Raw genomic sequence first — 9445 nt, forward strand, 5'->3', positions numbered from 1 at the left:
ATCATATCGGTTTACAGATAAACAATAAGACAGCAACAGAGCTTTACAGTGTAACAATAAAGAACAGTGGCAATGAGGGGGATGGTTACATCTAGGAGGATTGAAGGGCTTGAAAGATACTAAGTAAAAATAGTCAAACAAGGAACGGAGTTAAAACTAATTAAAAAACAAATTATGAGTATACTAATATACAAGTCCATAATAAGCGTAGTTAAAACGTTAAGCAGATCATCAGGTATATAGTCAATGACATATTTGTAAAATAAGTAGTCATCTCGGTATGGTAAAATGCTGAGAGATAACAGGGGTTAAAATATGTGGGGGGGGGGAATGAGGAGGGGGTGGATGCAAACAGATTAGCTGAGGGAGTAGAAGGTGATGGGTATGGTCATAAAGTGTCATGAGTATGCTTGTGTGAAAAGCCAAGTTTTTAGTTTTTGTTTAAATTTTTGCAGGCTGTGTTCTTGGCGTAGGTCGGTAGGCATAGTGTTCCAAAGTGTGGGGCCTGCAATGGATAGTACGCGGGTTTTAGTGGTGTTGTGGTGAGTAAGTTTAGGTGTGGGAATGTGTAGGGTTGCTAAGTAGTGTGATCGGGTGGGTCTATTGGTGCTGCGGAAGGTGCATATCTGGGTTATATAATGTTTTGTGTATTATTGTGAGGATTTTGTAATGTATGCGATATTGGATTGGGAGCCAATGTAGTTCTTTGAGGATGGGGGTGATGTGTTCATTCCTGCGAGTGTTGGTGAGGATGCGTGCAACTGCGTTCTGGAGCATTTGGAGGGGGGAGATAGTGTTTTGGGGGAGACCGAAAAGGAGGGTGTTGCAGTAGTCTATTTTAGAGAATATGGTAGATTGTAGTACTGTCCGGAAATCGTTGAAATGTAGGAGGGGTTTTAGTTTTTTTAGGGTTTGTAGCTTGAAGTAACAGTCTTTCAAGGTGTTGTTGATGAATCTTTTGAGGTTGAGTTGGTTGGCAATGATGACGCCTAGATTTCTTACGTGTTGTGAGGTAGGAATTGAGGGTGGGAGGGGGTTGTGTTGATTAGGGATGATGGGATGAGAACATAAGAACATGCCATACTGGGTCAGACCAAGGGTCCATCAAGCCCAGCATCCTGTTTTCAACAGTGGCCAATCCAGGCCATAAGAACCTGGCAAGTACCCAAAAACTAAGTCTATTCCATGTTACCGTTGCTAGTAATAGCAGTGGCTATTTTCTAAGTCAACTTAAAAAATAGCAGGTAATGGACTTCTCCTCCAAGAACTTATCCAATCCTTTTTTAAACACAGCTATACTAACTGCACTAACTACATCCTCTGGCAACAAATTCCAAAGTTTAATTGTGCGTTGAGTAAAAAAGAACTTTCTCCGATTAGTTTTAAATGTGCCACATGCTAACTTCATGGAGTGCCCCCTAGTCTTTCTATTATCTGAAAGAGTAAATAACCGATTCACATCTACCCATTCTAGACCTCTCATGATTTTAAACACCTCTATCATATTCCCCCTCAGCCGTCTCTTCTCCAAGCTGAAAAGTCATAACCTCTTTAGTCTTTCTTCATAGGGGAGCTGTTCCATTCCCCTTATCATTTTGGTAGCTCTTCTCTGTACCTTCTCCATCACAATTATATCTTTTTTGAGATGCGGCAACCAGAATTGTACACAGTATTCAAGGTGCGGTCTCACCATGGAGCGATACAGAGGCATTATGACATTTTCCGTTTTATTCACCATTCCCTTTCTAATAATTCCCAACATTCTGTTTGCTTTTTTGACTGCCACAGCACACTGAACCGACGATTTCAATGTGTTATCCACTATGACGCCTAGATCTCTTTCTTGGGTTGTAGCACCTAATATGGAACCCAACATTGTATAACTATAGCATGGGTTATTTTTCCCTATATGCATCACCTTGCACTTATCCACATTAAATTTCATCTGCCATATGGATGCCCAGTTTTCCAGTCTCACAAGGTCTTCCTGCAATTTATCACAATCTGCTTGTGATTTAACTACTCTGAACAATTTTGTGTCAATTGCAAATTTGATTATCTCACTCATCGGTTCTGTAGATAACATTCTCCCTTAGGATGCTTATCCTCACTTTATCCCTGCTTCCCCTCCCTACCCCCGGGAGACTTTGCTAGGTGGATTCAGGACCCCATTTCTGCACAGGAGACCCAATTGGGACGAGGGCATCAAACAGTGCCCCCTGAGAGGTTCCATCTTAGAGACCTTTGCAACCCAGAAACATTTCACACGCCATCAACCTCAGCCACAACAGCGGGAAAAGGTCTTTGCCACAGGGAGGCGCTGCTTAGACCGAGGAGATAGGTTACAAATTTTTACTAATAGGTCTGAAATTTCATTTTTTAGTTCCTTCAGAACTCTGGGGTGTATACCATCCGGTCCAGGTGATTTACTACTCTTCAGTTTGTCAATCAGGTCTACCACATCTTCTAGGTTCACCATGATTTGATTCATTCTATCTGAATCATTACCCATGAAAACCTTCTCCGATACGGGTACCTCCCCAACATCCTCTTCAGTAAACACCGAAGAAAAGAAATCATTTAATCTTTCCACGATTGCCTTATCTTCTCTAAGTGCCCCTTTAACCCCTCGATCATTTAACGGTCCAACTGACTCCCTCACAGGCATTAGGGGATTAATTATTATTTACTTTATTTTATTTAAAGTCTTTTCTATAGCATCGCTAAGTTATATACCATCGCAACGGTTTACATGTAGGCACATAAGTAAGTTTGGAGTAAGCGTACTAGAGTACATTCTAACAGGTGCCATTAATTTTTGGTTACATTAAATCATAAAAATACATACAAATGTTTAGTGATGTAGGTTCTGGCCAGGTGTACCTAGAAGGTACTTTTACAGGTAAAAAAATTCACATTTACCGTGTTATATTATTACATTCATTGTGTACTCAATTTGTTAAAATATTGTAATGCACATTTATGAGAATAGCACTGTGTGCCGGCTCAGCCACGTTAACAGTGTGCTTGGCTCAGCGCACCATATTGTTGCCAGAGGATGTGGTTAGTGCAGTTAGTATAGCTGCACTAACCACATCCTCTGGCAACAGGGATAATAGCATTACCTGCTATTAATTAAGTTGACTTAGAAAATAGCCACTGCTATTACTAGCAACGGTAACATGGAATAGACTTAGTTTTTGGGTACTTGCCAGGTACTTGGCCACTGTTGGAAACAGGATGCTGGGCTTGATGGACCCTTTGTCTGACCCAGCATGGCACGATCTTATGTTCTTATGGCCCCAAAGTGTGGCAAACAATATACCAGTCAATAAACGTTTACAGAAACACCTCTTGGAAACCTTCACATAATAGATGTGCTAAAGCAGGAACAGGTTGTATTTCACATTCCTTGAAGTTGTTTATTTTTCTGCTTTTTACATAACGTCCTGCTCCTTTAATATTACTACAAGACAGCCCGAGGAAAGGGCAGTTCTCCTTTAATATACAGCACAGGATATGTTGTGATACCAGTGAGGACAGAGCCCTTGAGTGTGATCGCACCTAGGTAGTAAAACACTGTGATAAAGTGGGGGCCAGAGCCAGAGAGATGCTGGGCTACACAGGGAGAGGAGGAGCCAGTCAAAGAAAAGGAGGGGCTAACACCGCCTTACAGGTCATTGGTGAGATCTCCCCTAGAATGCTGTGTCCAATTCTGGAGGCCATACCTTCAAAAGACTAGAGATGGAGGGTGGGGCAGTCAACAGAAAAGCAACCAAAATAGTGCTAGGGCTCCAGAAAAAGCACTATGAAATGAAACTTAAGGGCCTAACAGTGTATACCCCAGAGGGCAGGAGGAATATGGTAAGAGAGAATTAAATACCTCAAGGATGTAATTCAGGCATAACAAGAAGACTCTTTTCAGAGGAAAGAAGGATTTAGAAGAAATCAAAATATATAAATCTTTTAAGGGGTAGACTCGGCATAAGAATATAAGAACCTTAGAAGTGCCCTGCTGGGTCAGACCAAGATCCATAAAGCCCAGTATCCTGTATCCGTCAGTGGCCAGTCTGGGTCACAGGTACCCGGCAGATCCCAAATAGATGATCCATTTCTTGTATCTCACTCCCAGGGATAAGCAGTGGGTTGGTTTCCCAACTCTACCTGGCTAATAACCTTTCCTCCAGGAACTTGTCCCATCATCTTTTGAACCCCACTATGTTACTCCCCTTGATCACCTCCGCTTGCGGTCATGGAAAGTTACACTACTACAAACCCTAGAAAAGAAATGGACCCCACAGACTGTTGGAAGCTGCCTATGGGGCAAAAGCTTCCCTGCCTGCAGACAGGCCGTGGTATGGCAAGCAAACAAAACCATTCTCTGATAAAGAATGAGACTGAAAGTCAAGGACTGGGATGTCAAATTTCTAAATTCTACAAAATTTCCAATTTTTCCACTTCTGACCATCAGGAGGAAAAAAAAAAAAAAAAGGAAAAACCAATCCAAATCTCTTTTTTTTTCCAGACCTGCACACATCCCTGCATCCTCATTACAGCACACTGCCTGTCCCCGCACCAAATACAGAATAACTGACCACAAATTAGAAAGAGAAGCAAGACAAAAGCTAGACTGTACCTGCAGTATAACACCAGAAAAATAAAACAACTGCATTTTCCCTGTACTGCAAAAAATAGTCTTGCTCCCAGCCCCTCTCCTCTTCCAGCCAGACTCAACATATGCAGTGCAATAATACAAAAACAGAAACATACCCATTCTTCATAAAACAAAATCAAGAAATATAAATCAGTCATAAAAGTAAACCATACTAATAAAAAACCAATATTTCAAAAGAGATGACAAATAGAGCATCTAATAAATAATAATAAGAATAAAAAAAGCTTTAAACACTTGTGACTTGGATTGGCCACTGTTGGAGACAGGGATGCTGGCCTTGATGACTCTTGGTCTGACCCAGTATGCAGGTTCTTATTTTCCAAAAATCAATTAAATATTTCAAACAGCAGACATTTCAAATAACACACAGTAATTAATACTGATAAGGCTAAAAAACTTCCCCTTCTCCATACCTGGGAACTTTTGATTTCCAGTCAGTCAGAGGTTGTTGTTAATTAGTGGAGGGGAAGTGGGAACACAAACCTCTTCCTCTCTCTCTCTCATATACACACACGTTCATTCACGCAACATGCTCACACCCTTCTAACTTCCCTCCTCACCCACTTCAACTTCTTCACCCACAAACACTCAATAACCCTCTCACATCCCTCACACCCCTTCCTTCCCCCCTCTCTGTCACTCACCCCTCCCTCCCATTCACTCCCTTCTCTTCTCAGTCATTCACCACTCTCACTCCCTTATCTTCCTCCCCCTTCCCCTTCTTGCTTTCTTTCCCTCACTCATCCCTCTTTCTTTTCCCTCTCAGTCACAACTCGCTCTATGACGCCCCCCCTCTCCCCTGAGATCCTCATCTTCTTCTACCTGTTGCTGAGGCGATGAGAGCAGGAGCAAGTGAGCTTTTTAAAGGGCTTTAAAGGTGATATCATTATCTGGCACCGTGGGCCTTTTCCCGCCACTGGCCCTTTAAATTAGCAGAGGTCTGGCATGCACATGCCTAAGGAGAAGTGTGTCATCTGGGATCGGTGGCATTGGGCCAGGTGAGATTGTGGCATCTTGCTGCAGTGGAGCAGTGCATTGAGCACAGGCAGCACGTCAGCAGCAGTTAGGAAGGGCCTAGCCAAGAAAGTTTTACAAAAACATGATCACATACAGAAAATAATAAAAAAATAATCAGCCTATATTTAAAAACACCAACATTCCAACTAGGACCCTAATTTCGACGACCATATGCCGTCTTCCTTAAAAAGCTTATCCTAAAAATATCCTACAAATTGTTTTTGCAAACACAGCCTATTATACGTTCAAATCCAAATATTCCTTAGTTGTCAATTTTCCACTTCATACAGATTAGGAAACTGTAAATCCAAAAAATATGGAATATTATATAAAAATTATATATGCTCAAATAAATATCAAAATCACAAAACTTTTCAGTTGAATGATTGGGCAATATTGAGTGTTGGAGTGCCCTTTACTAGCCCCCAGCACATGTGCAGAGGTGTTTTGAAAGGTTTCTGTGGCCAGGGGACAGCCCCTGTGCTGGGACTCCAGTCTAGGTAGGAGGCCATGCCAGGTTTTCCTGCAAGCACCCCTGTATGCTACAAGCTCATGAGCATGGGGGCTAGCTTTGTGGCTTTTGGAGGTGATTTGCCCCGTGTAGGGACACTAATAGTGAAGTGACAAGACTTTGGGAACCTGATTTGGGACAGTGCAGCAACTTTTTTTTTTTTAAAGTATATAAATAAAATAGAAGCAGCTGACATGTCTGCCCTGTAATCAGGATGGCTGAGAGTGGAAGCACTATAGAAGCGAAGAAGGTTTATAAAAGCAACACTATTTGGGTGACATCAGAAGAGCAGGGATCTGCTCCCTGAAGAAAAAGGAGCTGCACGTAGGGACTTTGGGGAGAAAGCAGGAAAAATTGGGAAAACTCAGAACTGCTGATAACCAGCTCTGTCTTCCTCCAGAGAACTTGTGGTGGCGCCAGCCTACACTAGAGGGGGAACCAGTAGCACTGCTGTTCCTGTGTTCCTGAGGAGACTTGGAAGCAGAAAAAAAAAAGAAGTTTGATTCCAGTTTCCAGAGTGACTCCTGTGCCCTTCAAGGTAACTATAAAAGGGACAGGGTAGTTAATGATGATAAAACTGAACAGGAATGCAATCTAATAGAACCTGTTCTAGTTAGAGAGGACTGTGAAGATTTAAAGATTGAAAAAGTGAATACTGTTCCCCTGAAATTAAAGGGATGTCATTTTTGATTATCTTTTGTTTTCCATAAATGGATCTAATCAATTCCACCTAGCTGCAGGACACCCACACTAGAAAGATCTTAGGTTTGCAAAAGATACTTGGTGCCAGGGAGGCAATCTTTATTATTGATTTCTTATAGCTAGGTAGCAGATGCCCCCCCCCTGAAGGTGGACACCGACAGAGGAAGGCCCCGACGCGAGTGACCACAGGACCTATCCCTGGAAGAGACATGACTGTGCCTGAGACCACTGCACAGCGCCCGAGAGCTCGGACTCAGGACCAGAGATAGGTGTGTAGCACACATCTGAGGAACACAGCCTGGGTCTGACCAGACTAGAAAGAATCACTGAGCTCAGTGGGAAAGTGACAGAAAAGAAGATAACACAGAGAAAAGACAAACACATGCCGCCAAGCAAGACTAAGATGCTTACCTTAAGAGGAACTCTCTTCGCTTCAGTAGAGCCTGGAAGAGAAAATATAACCCATCAAGACTCAATTTCTTAAAATACAAATTCTACGTTTGGACCCAAGTTTGGGACACAGCTAGAGTAAACTAAAATGACTACTTCCTGACTTTGAGTTGGATCCAGCCTGAGGTTCTACAAGAAAGAGAAAAGAATTGTTAATATTGGTTTAATACTGCTATATGTAAAAGAAAGATATAAAAGCATTTACATTCTAAATCTTTTTTAATTGTTGATTAATGTAAAAGAAGAAACAGAGGAATATTGTTTTGCTGATTCCTATTAAGAGAACTTGAAAATGTATTTTTTATTGCAATTCCTAATCCTTTTCTTTTTGGTAAAAATAACATTTTTTAAACCTTTTGTCTCAGGAATGATTACAGAGGTTCTGTAGATAACATTCTCCCTTAGGATGCTTATTCTCACTTTATCCCTGCTTCCCCTCCCTACCCCCGGGAGACTTTGCTAGGTGGATTCAGGACCCCATTTCTGCACAGGAGACCCAATTGGGACGAGGGCATCAAACAGTGCCCCCCTGGGAGGTTCCATCTTAGAGACCTTTGCAACCCAGAAACATTTCACACGCCATCAACCTCAGCCACAACAGCGGGAAAAGGTCTTTGCCACAGGGAGGCGCTGCTTAGACCGAGGAGACCCTGCCCACCTGGGAACTCCACTCAACCAAGCCCTGGAGGGTGGAGGTTTCCCTTACCCTGGTAATGGAGACCCTTGAAAAGATCGAGGGAAGAGAACTGTAAGAAAGAGAGAGGCTGCGGTGCTGAGGACTAGAAGGTGATTTTAAAAGCCCAGCACGCACAAAAAACCGGGAGATAAGGGCACAAGTCGGGCCGCCCTGGGGCGCCGAGCAGATTTTGCAAGCCACATGCACAGGCACGAAACTGAAAAGTTCAGAAAAAGGGGCGGGTCGTGGGTGTGGGTCTGGGGTTAGCGTGGGCGTTCCTGGATTTGAACTTGACATTCACGTGTAAATTCTTGTGCTCACAGGCACGCACCACGGGTCCCCCTGCCGGATACCTTTACTTCTGCTATGGATGACATGTAAGTTATAAATAAGCACAAATAGGCGGGCGTCTTTTAAGGGTCAGGGCAGAAGGGAGACTATTAAACTAGAGGGTTTGAAGTCCTGTTCCTTTCCTGGGTGAACTGGAAACGAACTAGGAAACTGGTAAATGGCATCGGTGTCGCGTGTTTTAAAATCCCCCCACTTACGCAGCAGACGTGGCTTGTGCGTGCGTAGGCGCGCATCCATTTAAAATTGCGCGCGGGCCAGGCGCTTTTATAATATGTGCGCACATAGGCGTGTATGTTGTAAAATGGCCACGTCCCTGGGACGAATGCGCACCACATGCGTCCACGCGCCTGTTTAAAAAGTTACCATTGCTGTTTATTGTGCATTATTTCATCTGATTTTCTATCAGTAAAGACTTAATTTTGGACACTAACCCAGTGGCTCCAGCGTATTTTATTGGGCACTTACAGAACATACAGGCCGATACGGTAACCCACCCTTGGACGCGCGTTTTCCCCTAACCCCTTATTCAGTAAGGGGAGGAGGAAACGCGAGTCCAACCCGTGGGCACCTAATAGCGCCCTCAACATGTCAAATGCATGTTGATGGCCCCTATTAGGTTATCTCGCGCAATTCAGAAAACAAAATGTGCAGCCAAGCCGCACATTTTACTTTCAGAAATTTGCGCCTACCCAAAGGTAGGCGCTAGTTTTCTGCCGGCACCGGGAAAGTGCACAGAAAAGCAGTAAAAACTGCTTTCTGTGCACCCTCTGACTTAATATCATGGCGATATTAAGTCAGAGGTCCCGAAGAGTAAAAAAAAGTTAAAAAAAAAAATTAAAATGGGCCGGCAGCTGTCAGGCCGAAAAACCGGACGCTCAATTTTCCGGTATCCGGTTTCCGAGCCCGTGGCTGTCAGTGGGCTCGAGAACAGATGCTGGCAAAATTGAGTGTCGGCTGTCAAACCCGCTGACAGCCGCTGCTCCGGGCTAAAAGGAGGCGCTAGGGACACGCTAGTTGTCCCTAGCGCCTCCTTTTGCCTGTTTTCTACTGCACCACCTAATTT

At 43.3% G+C, this 9445-nt stretch overlaps 1 long non-coding RNA gene across 1 annotated transcript; it reads left to right on the forward strand.

Annotated features, from left to right (window-relative positions):
- Positions 1-5327: 5327 nt before the first annotated feature.
- LOC115080584 lies at positions 5328-8812 on the forward strand. Its single transcript, XR_003853600.1, has 2 exons — positions 5328-6741; positions 7025-8812. It is a non-coding gene; the product is annotated as an uncharacterized LOC115080584 (long non-coding RNA).
- The last annotated feature ends 633 nt before the right edge of the window (positions 8813-9445 follow it).

The sequence above is a fragment of the Rhinatrema bivittatum genome, chromosome 19 (genome assembly GCF_901001135.1).
Source record: "Rhinatrema bivittatum chromosome 19, aRhiBiv1.1, whole genome shotgun sequence".
Taxonomy (NCBI): Eukaryota; Metazoa; Chordata; class Amphibia; order Gymnophiona; family Rhinatrematidae; genus Rhinatrema; species Rhinatrema bivittatum.